We start from the raw sequence: 14,274 nt of genomic DNA on the forward strand, positions 1-14,274 counted from the left end.
AACTTTTAGAACTCATAAGTGAATTCAGTAAAGTAGCAGGTTACAAGATCAATGCTCAGAAATCCAATGCATTTTATACATAAGTGATGAATCTTCAGAAGAGAAATTAGGAAAACTACCCCATTCACAATAGCATCGAAAAAAAATAAAATACTTGGGAATCAATCTCACAAAGAGGTGAAAGACCTCTACAATGAGAATACAGAACACTAAAGAAAGAAATTCAAGAAAACCTTAGAAGATGGAAAGATCTCCCATGTTCTGGATAGGCAGAAATTAATATCGTCAAAATGGCTATACTACCTAAAGTGCTATACAGATTCAATGCAATTCCAATTAAAATCCCAATGAGTACCTTGCAGAAATAGAGCAAGCAATTATGAAATTCATCTGGAAGAATAAAAACCTAGAATAGCTAAAGCAATCCTCAGTAGCAAGAGCGAAGCAGGGGTATTGCAATACCAGATCTTCAACTCTACTACAAAGCAATAGTAACAAAAACGGCATGGTATTGGTACCAAAATAGACAGGTAGATCAATGGTACAGAATAGAGGACATGGACACAAACCCAAATAAATACAATTTTCTCATACTAGACAAAGGTTCCAACAATATGCAATGGAGGAAAGATAGCCTCTTCAACAAATGGTGCTGGGAAAACTGGAAAACCATAGGCAATAGAATGAAATTAAACCCCTATCTCTCACCCTACACAAAGCTCAACTCAAAATCGATCAAGGACCTCGGAATCAGACCAGAGACCCTGCATCTTATAGAAGAAAAAGTAGGTCCAAATCTTCAACTTGTTGGCTAGGATCAGATTCCTTAACAGGACTCCCATAGCACAAGAAATAAAAGCAGAATCAACAACTGGGAGAGATTCAAACTTTAAAAGCTTTCTCTCAGCAAAGGAAACTATCAGAAATGTGAAGAGAGAGCCTACAGAGTGGGAGAATATCTTTGCCAACCATACCTCAGATAGAGCGCTAATTTCCAGAATCTATAAAGAACTCAAAAAACTCTACACGAAGAATACAAATAATCCAATCAACAAATGGGCTAAGGAAATGAACAGACACTTCACAGAAGAAGATGTACAAGTAATCACCAGATATATGAAAAAATGTTCAACATCCCTAGTAATAAGGGAAATGCAAATCAAAACTACCCTAAGATTTCATCTCACCCCAATTAGAATGGCGATTATCAAGAATACAAGCAACAACAGGTGTTGGCGAGGATGTGGTGAAAAGGAACACTCATACATTGCTGGTGGGGTTGCAAATTAGTGCAGCCACTCTGGAAAGCAGTGTGGAGATTCCTCAGAAAGCTTGGAATGGAACCACCATTTGACCCAGCTATCCCACTCCTTGGCCTATACCCAAAGGACTTAAAATCAGCATACTACAGAGATACAGCCACATCAATGTTCATGCTGCTCAATTCACCATAGCCAGATTGTGGAACCAACCTAGATGCCCTTCAGTTGATGAATGGATAAAGAAACTGTGGCATATTTATACAATGAATATTACTCCACAATGAAGAATGATAAAATTATGGCATTTGTAGGCAAATGGTCGAAATTGGAGAATATCATGCTAAGTGAGATAAGCCAATCTCAAAAAACTAAAGGACGAATGATCTCGCTGATAAGCGGATGAGGACATATAATGGGGGGTGGGAGGGGCTAGCATTAGTTTAGGGTTAGGTTTAGAGTTATGCTAAGGAGAGCGGTAAGAATGAAGGAAGAAGGACTGTGTAGAGGGAAAAGAAGGGTGGGAGGGTGGGGGGAGGGGAAAATAAAATAAACATCATTACCCTATGTAAACGTAAAATAAAAAAATAAAAAAAATAAAAAAAATTTTAAAAAAAGACTGAGTAGTATTCCATTGTGTGTATATACTACATTTTCTTAAGCCATTCATCTGTTGAATAGCATCTAGGTTGATTCCAGAGTTTAGCTATTGTGAATTGAGCCTCTATAAACATTGATGTGGCTGCATCACTCTAGTGTGCTGATTTTAAGTGCTTTGGATATAAACCGAGGAGGGGATATCTGGGTCAAATTGTGGTTCTATTCCAAGTTTTCCAAGGAATGTCCATAGTGTTTTTCATAGTGGTTGCACCAATCTGCAGTCCTACTAGCAATGTATGAGAGTACCTTTTCCCCCACATCCTTGCTAACACTCAATATTCCTTGTCCTCTTGATAATTGCCATTCTGATTGGAACAAGATGAAATCTTAGTTTTCATTTGTATTTCTCTAATTGCAAGAGATGATAAATATTTTTCTTCTGTGAAATGTCTGTTTCAGTTCCTTAGTCCATTATTTTTTGGGTTATTTGTGGTTTTGGTGTTAAGTTTTTGAGTTCTTTGTATAACCTGGAGATTATTGCTATATCTGAGGTGCATGCGGTAAAGATTTTTCTCCCATTTTCTATGCTCTCTTCATGTTATTGTTTCCTTTGCTGAGAAGAAGGTTTTAGTTTGAATCCATCCCATTTATTGATTCTTATTTTTTCTTCATCTGCTTTAGGAGTCTTGTTAAGGAAGTCAGGTCCTAAGCCAACATGATGAAGATTTGGGCCTACTTTTTCTTTAGGCACAGGGTTTCTGCTCTAGTGTCTAAGTCTTTGATCCACTTTGAGTTGAGTTTTGTGCAGGGTGAGAGATAGAGGTTTAATTTCACTTTATTGCAGATGATTTTCCAGTTTTCCCAGCACCATTTGTTGAAGATGCTATCTTTTCTCCAATGTATGTTTTTGGCACCTTTGTCTAGTATGAGGTAACTGTATTTATGTGGGTTTGTCTCTGTGTCCTCTATTCTGTACCATTGTTATACATCTATTTTGGTGCCAATACCATGTTGTTTCTGTTACTATTGCTCTGTTAGTATAGTTTAAGTTCTAGTATTGTGATGCCTCCTGCTTCAGTCTTCTTGATAAGGATTAGTTTGGTTATTCTGGGTCTCTTACTTTTCCAAATGAAATTCATGATTGCTTTTTCAAATAAGGCAATCCCAAAAAACCAAAGGCCAAATGTTTTCTTTGATAAGTGGATGCTGATCCACAGTGGGAGGTGGGTAGGAAAGAATGAAGGAAATTTGGATTATGTAGAGGGAAGGGTTAGGGTTGTGGGGATGAGAAGGACAGTGGGATGAGACAGACATTATTACCCTATATACATGTATGATTATACTACCAGTGTGACTCTGCACCATGTACAGCCAGAGGAATGAAAAGTTGTGCTCCATTTGTGTACAATGGGTCAAAATGCATGTATAACCAATGAGAACAAATTTAATATTTTTTAAAAAAGGTTTATTAAAAGGACAAACAAGGATGGCAGATTAGAGGAAGGATGCACTTCCTGCAGTTCTTCAGCACTAGACTTACAAAGCAGGAAGACAGCTCCTCAGTGAGGTGGGTAACTATGGGAACTCACCAAAACTGGACTGTTAAAGAAGCCATAAAAACACAGAAAGTCAGAAACTTCAAATGTAACATAAGAAATAAAATGTTAGAGATGCACCAGCTTGACCACCAGTGTGTCAGTAATAGTGGCAGCTGAGGGGAGGGGGAGCACAGGTGGAGATAAAAGACTGCATAGCTGGCAGATTTAAAAAATTCAAAAATGAAGAGAAATTGACTTGGAGAAACCTGTGGATTAGAGAGGAAGGTTGATTTTAATGGGCAGATAGTCTGTGGGGGGTAGTGATTCAGTGAAAGCTAACCAGAAATAGCTCACTCCAGGGGTGGACAGTTTGGAGGGAACCAGGATCTGGATTGCTAGAAATGGGTTGCTGCATGGCATGGGAACCATTTATAAGCACTGTACAGCAGGGAGCAGAGACAGGAGATTGTAAAATTACAATGTTGCCAGTAGTCACCCAGAATGTGCCTAAACAAGAGGGACTGAAGAAGTCACAAAAAATTGTACCAGGACCATACAGGTTCCTAATACCAAGGAAAAATTTCCCTTTGTTACTGGTGCACAATATGAGCTATTGGAAAGACATCTATAGCAGCCACACACCAACATCTGCATTTCTGGGTGGTTACCTGGTATTTTATATTCATAATGCTGAAGGTAAAACCTGAGGAGGTTTGGTTTAAACACCCTAAAAGTGGATTTTACCTAGGAAACCAGACATCCTGTAGAGAACAGCTTCTCCCCAGAAATAGGGGGCAGTGTGAATCTAATCTCAAATATCCACTAATAGTTTCAAAACTTGACCCCAAGTACTAGAACTACCAATTTAGAATTCTGCACTTTCCCCACTACAGAAATATACAATTTGTCAATGCCCTCCCGCTCCAGTCTATCCCACCCTGTACTGGGAGACTGGAAGCTGAGATATGCTACAACCAGTCTTGGCTCATAGCCACAATGGCTGACAGCTAAATGCAGAACTTAAAGACTTTGGATTTAACAAACTCCAGCTCTCAAACTCAGGGTTACAAAGCCAAAAGTAAACACGAAGAATTAAAATTCATCCCTGCCAATGAATTTGACAACCTCAGTGGAAACAAGTCCTTTATTTCACATTAAGTTCCTTCCTTCCCTCCCTCCCTCCCTCCTTCCCTCCCTCCTTCTTTCATTTACTTTGTTTACATTCTGCAAGATTTGTGTGTGTGTGTGTGTGTGTGTGTGTGTGTGTGTGTGAGACTGGGTGCATGGGGGCACATGTGTGTTTTCATTGTGTGAATAGGTTCAAATACATATATATACATATATATAATTATACTTTAACTACTTTCCTCTGCACCTGTTCATATTTAGCCTTGGTTTGACATAACTGGGGTATAATTGTGCAACCATTTGAGTAGTTTTGATCTTACATTTTCTTGTTTGTTTGCACCTTGGTTTTATCCTTCTTATTACCCTTCCTTTAATCTCTTCCTAACAGCACAAATTCTGTTCCCTCTTCCTTTCCTTTTTTCTTCCTCTCTTTTTTAGTTCTTTAGTTAATATTTATTCCTTCTTTGCAGGTGACATCTGCTACCTATTTTATGCTCTCATGTGTTCACTTTTTAAAACTAAGTAAAACTATCTTGCCTTCCTAACCTATTTTCTCCTCATGTAAGAAGTTTTAATCCTGATAAATAATATAATTATATAATTTGTGTAATTCTAATCCCGCTCATGTTGAGATGACACAGTAGACTCCTGCTCTCAAATGCTTGATCTTGTTTACAGGTTTGTTGGTTTGTTTTTAGTTACCAGGGATTGAACCCAGGGACACTCAACCACTGAGTCACATTCCAGCCCTATTTTATGTTTTACTTAGAGATAGGGTCTCACTGAGTTGCTTAGCGCCTCACTTAAGTTGCTGAGGCTGGCTTTGAACTTTTGATCCTCCTGCTTCAGTCTCCTGGGTCACTGGGATTACAGTTGTGCACCTTAGCTCCCAGCTCATTTCTTGATCTATTACAATTTAATTAAAATGCCTGAAAACTCACCCAGGAATCAGAAAAATGATGGAATATATGAGATTGGGAAAAAAGTTAGGGACATGGAGAGCAAACTTGAGATTCTTCCATCTCTTTGTATCACTAGCTCATCCCGTTTTACTTCTGAGCAGTAATCCACTGAATAACATACTACAATTTGTTCAGGTGTTCTTATTTTGATGAACATTTACATTGTCTTCAGATTTTGGCTATTACAAATACAGCTGCTGAGAATATTCGGCTAACACTCTTTTTATGGACATAGACTTGTTTGTGGATAAGTGCATAAGATTGGAATGACTGAGTAGCAGAATGAATGTGTATTTAACTTCTTAAGAATCTACCAAACAACTTCCAAAGTGTCTGTACCATTTTACATTTTCACCAAGTAGTCTTTGAGTGTGCTGATATTTCCATAACCTCACAGACACTTAGAATCGCCAATATTAATTTTAGTCGTTTTAATAGGTGTACAATAGTATCTAATTGTGGTTTTTAATTTACATTTCCCTAATGATTCATGGTATTGAGCATATTTTCAAGTGCATTTTGCCATCAGTATATCTTCTATGGTGGAGTGTCTGCTCAAAATTTTGCCCATTTTATATTAGGGTCTTTATTTATTAATGAGTTTTGAGAATTTTTTAGGTATTTGTAATACAAGTCCTTTATCAGACAACTGTTTTGAAGAGCTTTTCTCTCAATCAGCAGTTTGTCTTCACATTCCCTAAGCAGTGTGTTTCTGAGAGCAGAAGTTTTAAATATTTCAAGTACTATTTATCAAATTGTTCTTTTAAGAATTATGTTTTTGCATCTAAGGAAACTTTCTCTAACTCAAGTTCACAATTATTTTCCCCTCTATTTTTGCTACTCTGGAAAGTTTAGCTTTATGCTTTAATTTTTCATTTCAGGTCTGTGATTCTTTTGGACTTTTTTACTTGTTGTGAATTACATTTTAAGTTCTATTTTTCTTCTTCTTTTTTTGGGGGGGGGGCTACAGGTAGTCAATATTTTAGCCCCATTCATTAAAAAGACTTTTCTTGAGTGAATTGGCTTTTGACATTTGCTGAAGATAACGTGTGTGCACGCACGCGCGCGCATTTCTAGATCCATTAATGTTCAATTGACCAATTGTGCTTTTTCATGTTAAAACCTCACCACCTTGATGCTGTAGTTCTTTAAGTCTTGAAATAAGGTACTATCTACACTTCAACTTTATTTTTTACCAAAGTTTATTGACTATTTTAGATCCTTATTTTTATATACATTTTAAAACTGACTTGTCAACATTGAAAAAAGGCTCCTGAATTTTGATTGTGATTTGTAGATCAACATGTGCAATCTTGTCATCTTAGCAATATTAAGTCTTTCAACCCATGAATAATGTATAAACTTCCATTTATTTGGTTATTTTAATTTGTTTTACCAATATTTTGTATTTTTTCAGAGTACAGTTCTTACATGCTTTTTTAACTGATTTTCTCAAGTATGTCATATTTTAATACTATTTAAATTTTTTTCAATTCCAAATTGCTCATTGCATACATATTGAAATAGGTTGAATTTTGATCACCGACCTGTTACCCTGCAGTCTTGCTAAAATCACATCAATTCCTCTTTGTTTTTAGTTCCATTGGATTATCTACATGGAAAATCATGTCAATTGCAAATTAACAGTTTTAATTCTTGTTTTGTAATCTGAGTTTCTTTTCCTTTTTATGACCTCATTGCACTGGTTAGAACCTCTAGCACAACAGTTGGCGATAACCAATATTTCTTTTATTATTATTATTTATACTGAGGATTGAACCCAGGGATGCTTAACCACTAAGCCACATCACCAGCCCTTTTATGTATTTTTGTTTTTTAGAGACAGGATTGTACTAAGTTACTTAGGGCCTCACTGAATTTCTGAGGCTGGCTTTGAACACATGATCCTCTTGCCTCAGCCTCCCTACTCGCTGGGATTACTGGAGTCCTAGCTTTCTCTTCATTTTTTTTTTTGTTTTATTTTGTGTTCTTTACTTATGCTTACCTTCACATTCAAATTTAATTTGTTCTTCCTTTTCTGTTTTCCAAAGTGGAAGCTTGTACACTATCTCAGATGCATCACACTCCTGTTGATAGATTTTAAATTCATTTTAATTCAGTTCAAAACACTTTTCAATTTCTCTTGTTTTTCCTTGATTCATGAATTGTACAAAACTATGCAATTTATTTTTTAAATATTTGAGTTTTTCTTGATTATTTTTCTCTTAATAAATTCTACTTTATTCCATTGTGTCCTGAGAATGTATTTCTAATCTTCGAATAAATTTAAGATTATTTGACATTTTTGGGGGGCAACAAATATGAACTGTATTGATTAGTATTCTGTGAGTCCTTAAAAAGACTTTATTCTATCGTAGATAGAATGTTCTATAAATTTCAATACCTCATGTTGATTAATGGTGTTGTTAAAGTCTACATATGCTCACCAATTTTCTGTTGCTGCCTGCAGCAACGAGACCACGGGAATTTATCAGAGGTGGACTGGGAATGAACTACTTCTTTATCTTTTTTGGGCTCTTCTTAGAGGTGTGTGTCGTCTTAGAGGTGCGTCCTTCTCCCAGGTGAAGAGAATGTCTTATATACACTAAGGCAGCCAATCAGCTTAGGAATAAGTAGCACGATTGGAGCACGCACCACGGTACCAGTCAAGAAAGAATGAGGAACATCTGTTGACCACTAGCGTAGAGGAGACATCAACCAATCAGGCAGAAGGTCATGAGAGATCACGCCATGTTAACACTAATTATGTGCCACCTCTTGGCCCAATGCAAACCGCCATCTTAGAGCTACTTAAACATGTCTCTGCATCTCCCCCTTTATAGTTTTAAAAGGTGAAGAAAACTTTAATGGATGCGTGATGGTTATCACTACATCTGGATCGACTGTGCCTGTCTTAGGCGTCCACATGTATTACTGACATTCTTACCCCTCATTGGATAACCAAGAAGCTTGATATTATCTTCTTGGCTCCTGTCTTAGGTTGATATGTCAGCCACACAAGACTTTCCCATCTTTGACTACCAGCCGTCCATTTGAGACAACCAAGCAGTTCCAGCTTCTAAGGCGGCAAGTGCATTTTTTAAGATGATCTTATCCCTTTGTTGGCGAAGGCGCATCTTACACATGCAATAAAATGCTAACACAAACAGACACATGAATAAATCTAAGTTTACCGAAACTGGGGTCATGTTAACAATTGTTCTGGCTTGTTCTTTAGTTATTTTAAATCTGTGTTGTAAGGTAGTTCTATTAACCTGAAATTGATCATGAAAACGAGTAGCTTGTTTTACTGAGGAAAAGATGAAAACCATCTGAGTGGCTAAATCAGCTTAGGAGGGACTATGGGTCCAGCCAATTCTAATTTGGGAATCATCTGAGCGATGTAATTACTATCAGTAAAGAGATCCTTAAACTTTACAAAGGCTATGACAGCTGCTTCCATTTCCACCAATTGAGCTGATTTTTGAGATGGAATCTGAATGATAGTATCTTGATGAGTAACTACTGCAGCAGTACCATTAGAAGAAACATTCAAGGCCTTAGGAATAGGTTGTTTTTTACGGGTAGAAAGGATTGTGACGAGGAATCATCTGAATATGTGTCTGGGGATTGTCCTTCTCTAATGCCCCGTACATTGTGGGTCAACATTTCTACCAGGAAACCCTGCATTTCTGCGAGCAGTTTCAACAGATATCTCTTGCCACTGAGCTCTCCAAATCAGGTATTGCCCTCCAGATAACACTGCTCTGCATAGCTGTTTCCAATCAATAGGAGCCAAGTTTAAGTTACTCAAAGACTCAAGTATACTTCTTTGTTTAACAGATTCTCATTCTTGTACTTCTCCTAAGGCTTCCACACTTTCAGCGACACTTTCCTGGGCACTAGGTTTAGATGAAATTAAATATCCCTAATTAATTGCCACATAGGAAATGTTCTTTTAGAAAGAGGAGCCCCCTGTTTTTCTGTTGTTATTAGATCCTGTTTATGAAGATCCCATTGTGGCACCTTGAGCAGCCTTTCCTCTATAAACCCTGGGCTTACTTTTCATGCAGTGGTTTCCTTCACTGCCGTGTCATTACTTTTTTTTTTTTTTTTTTTTTTTGCGAACTTGCCTTGTGCTTTCGAGGCAAGCACACTACCAACTGAGCTATCTCCCCAACCCGTGTCATTACTTTTTAATACATCTTTTTTGACCTTAGTCATTTGGGTCTTTGAAATTCCCGACCCCATTTTTTCTTACTTTCCCTCGCCCTTAAACCACTCTGGCTAGAGACTCCCACGAGGTTCCTCAGTGTTTCCCCACCGTGCCGATTCCCCGTATGGGCCACCACTTGTTGCTGCCTGCAGCAATGAGACCACGGGAATTTATCAGAGGCAGACTGGGAATGAACTACTTCTTTATCTTTTTTGGGCTGCTTCTTAGAGATCTGCTGCTTCTTAGAGGTGTGTGTCGTCTTAGAGGTGCGTCCTTCTCCCAGGTGAAGAGAATGTCTTATATACACTAAGGCAGCCAATCAGCTTAGGATTAAGTAGCACGATTGGAGCACGCGCCACGGTACCAGTCAAGAAAGAATGAGGAATATCTGTTGACCACTAGCGTAGAGGAGACATTAACTAATCTGGCAAAAGTAGATCACGCCGTGTTAACACTAACTATGTGCCACCTCTTGGCCCAATGCCAACCGCCATCTTAGAGCTACTTAAACATGTCTCTACAATTTTCTACTTGTTTTTGTTCATTTTTAAATTGAGAGATGGTTGTTCAAATCTCTATAAATTGAATATTCCTGATGCACTTTTTAGTTTTATCAATTTTTTTATTTTACATATTTTGAAACTATGTTACCAAGGTATTTAAAAGTTTAGATTTGTGTTTTATTATACCATTGTGATTTTAAGATCTTTCATGCCTATTTTATTTTATGATGGAATATTACATAAAAGTATGCTATTTCACATTTTTTCTAAATCTTCTTTTAGTAACATTGTGTTGATAACTTAAAATCAGCCATGGTGAAAATATTTACACCACAAAAATGGGAAGGTATTGAAGTCAAGCATTTTGGTTTAGATAACTAAGTACACCATTGACTAAAGGTTTCCATTGCTACAGCCATCTTTATATATATAGTAAATTATATATATATTAGTTGTCAATGGACCTTTATATTTTAATTATTTATATGCAGTGCTGAGAATCAAATCCAGTGCCTAACATGTGCTAGGCAAGTGCTCTACCACTGAGCAACAACCCCAGCCCTGCTACAGCCATCTTTACCTTGGCCCTTACACTTACCTCCTATTGCAGGGGGCAAAAGCATTACCAGTTTCACATACTATCCTGCATCTGGCCTGCTGTGAATACCTGCTGACTATCTGCTCTCCTGTCTTAGATTCATCAGATGCCAAGCTATTCCTCCTTTCATTCTCACAGAGATGCCCGTGTGTTTCTGTGATTGTTAGACGTTTACCTTGATCTGCTTATGTTTCAAGGTCTGTAAGAATAATTTGTTGTCTTGTTTATTATAAATATTATTGATGGAGTTTTGGTTTTGCTACCTAGTTGCTATCTGTTTTTACGTGGTTATTAAGAAAAACTGATAAATCATGTTACCACAGCCACCATTTGTTTGCAGCCCCTTTGCTTAGATTTCAGTAGTAATTTTAACATATTTGCTACATCTATTTTAAATATTTAAAAGTAAGTAATTTAGACATACTTTCAATTTCCTCTGAAATATTTTACTATGTATGTCTTAAATAAAAGGACATTTTTTCAAAAAAAAGTTATCATACTGTTACCACACTTGAAAAATTAGCGATATTGCCATCCCATATTCAGTTCATATTCTCTTTTGTCCTCACAATAGTTTTTATAAGTGGGCATTTTCAAAGCAGTGTTCACATGTTCCATTGTCTTTTAAGTATCTCTTGATCCCAGGTGACTAATATCACAAAGCTTTTTCTCCTTCAGTTTTAGACCATTGTATTTCCCCATGGATTTAAAAGGTAGTACCTTTTGTTTCATATAATTTCAGAAAATTGCTGTCCAGAAAAGATAATAACGTTTCTTAAATGTCTCCTATAATTGTATCCGATAATTCCGTTCCACCCTTTAGAGGATATGTCCTCATATTTTTTATTAAAACATTTAAAAGAGAACTAGGGTAATATATAATGAAACCCTTTGTACCTCTTACTTAGTTTCAACAAGCATTGACTACTTTCCTTTGTGCTTTCACCAATTCCTCTATACTCCTTTTAAACCAGTATAATTTTTAAAAAATATTGGATTATGTCTTTTTTGCTATCCTGAGCAGATATCACATTATAATGATGACACTATCCTAGGGAAACACTAGAGAATACACCTAGTATTCTAGTATCTATACCTGACTTGCATTAGAAACACAGTGGAGAATAAAAACAGAAAGAGGGTCATATCTGTTTCCAGTACTATCCTAAGAAGTGATGACATCTACCAGTTTTGAAAAGATACTTCGGGGACCCTCTTGAACCTTTGCACATGGTTTAGGTTTGAGATGATACTAAGGGATTTTGTTAAATCATATTACCTATTATAATACAGTAGTGGATTTCTAAGAAAGTACCTTTCAGTTTTAAAGAGATAACCCAAAGTATTTGAATGGGAAACACCAGAAAACTTGGGGTCGGGCTTGCATTTTTTTGCTACCGGGGACCACACCCAGCATGGGTTTACTTTTAAAAGGGCTAAGTTCACCCTTTTCTTCCTTCTCTATCACTCTCAGAAGAACTTACAATTATGTTTTTTTTTCCTCCATAGGGCAATCCAATTCAAAGGTGATAGTAGAGGGGCTGGAGTTGTGGCTCAGTGGCAGAGCACTTGCCTAGCATGTGTGAGGCACTCGGTTCAATTCTCAGCACCACATAAAAATAAATCAATAAAATAAAGGTCTATCAACTTCTAAAAAATATTTTTTTTAAAAAAGGTGATGGTAGAGTTTATGGAAATGGTAGAAAATCTGCAACAATCTTCTTGTGCCTGAATTAGGCCTGGGTTTGGGGGTTGGGGACAGAGTGCTGAGCCAATCCTGAGCATTCAATCATTAGGAAATTATCCAGTTTGGGTTTTCATATTACGATTTAATTTTATGAACCAAAAAATACCACATCATAATACAGAATTCAGGAACTTAGGTAAGATAAAAAGTGAATTTTTTCCCTAAACTTTTGTCTTCCATTCACCTTCCCCACAGACAGATGAGTGATAAAGATTATTTGACAATTTATGTATCTTCCCAGAGATATTTCACTTATACACAAGTATAAATATATGTATATATTTCTCTCCTTTTTTTTATACACAAGTTGCAGAAAGCAATGTAGGGCCTGTTGCCTGGGTAGAATTAGGCAGAGAGTACAGGACAGACACCACAAAAAACATCCTATACTTCTCAGGAAAAAAAAAAGGCCCCCTGGAGGCAGTAGTATTCAGTTATTATTAGTTTCTCAGCAAGTGCTTCCAGGCCCCAAAGTCATGCAATGCAGTTAGTGACTTCAAAACCCAAAGGCCTGTGCTCTATACTTCTGTGGATTCTTTGGGGGTTCTGTGGGCTTGGCCCTGGGTAGATACAGAGATAGAGATAGATACCCATTTCCTCTCTGAAAGAAATTGAAGGTCTCACCTAAAAAATGAGCTGGGGTGAACATTGTAAACCACTGGGTAATTTTTAATAGATGAAGAGGAAGAATTTTCTTATATTTCTGTTTTTAAATTTAAGTATTAAAATTGTAAAGACTCTATCTTGTGGCTAGAACTGTGACTTACAGGAAGGACTGGGTGCTTGTGGTCTAGAGGTTCTTGTGGATTTGGCATCTGGGCTCAGGGATGGGTGGGATGTATTTTCCTCAAGTTTAGTCCCCTATCCTTGTGCTGATGATCATGGAACCAGAGGTCAAGAGAAATGTTTCTCAATTCATTGAAACCTGAAATCCTATGATGAGTGTAAATGAGAGAATACAGTAGTAAAAATTCTCTAAGAGGACATACTCTCCTCTTCACTAGGGTGTTTGCAGGCTGCCATTGAACACACAAGAAGCTAGTGTTTTTTTCCTTTTGTCAAATGGGGCTAGTGTCTTAGCCACAGATTAGTCATATTTCCTCCCAACACCCACCAGAGGCCTTAGGATGAGACTTCAGGGAGATTTCTATTAGTTTTTAACAACATTTAGAATAAAATCCAGAAGCTTTCACCTTTGTTTACAAGGCCCTGTAGGATTTCCTTTCATGTCACCTCACAATCTATAACTCTCCACTTACTCATTGGATATTCTTGCTATTCCTTTTCCTGAATTTCTAGTTAAGGGTTTCCTCTCCCTCTGCTGTTCCCTCTGCCTAGAAATGTGTCCATACCTTCCACTCTTTGAAAGTTGTGAATCTTACTCATTTTCCTTATTTGTCACCTAGAAAGATCTTTCTGTACTTAAAGAAGCACCTTTCAGTCTTTTACTCTGTCTCTGTGTGTCTTTTGTTTTTGTTTTTAACAGTAAATTACCTCCTTCTCACATGATGTCAAATATAATGATTTGTTTCTCTGTTCACTGTTTTTATTCTCTCCCCCCTAACAGAAACTCAGGACGGTCTTGCACATTGTGACACAGCAGGCACTCAGTAATGCACATAAAATAAAAGCACCTATCCCATCACCACCTAATTTAGATGGCTGGCCATCTTCAGCTCCCTTTAGAGCAAAAAACTCAGATCTGCATGCAGATCGAGGACCA

This window comes from Sciurus carolinensis, chromosome X (genome assembly GCF_902686445.1).
Source record: "Sciurus carolinensis chromosome X, mSciCar1.2, whole genome shotgun sequence".
NCBI classification, from domain to species: Eukaryota; Metazoa; Chordata; class Mammalia; order Rodentia; family Sciuridae; genus Sciurus; species Sciurus carolinensis.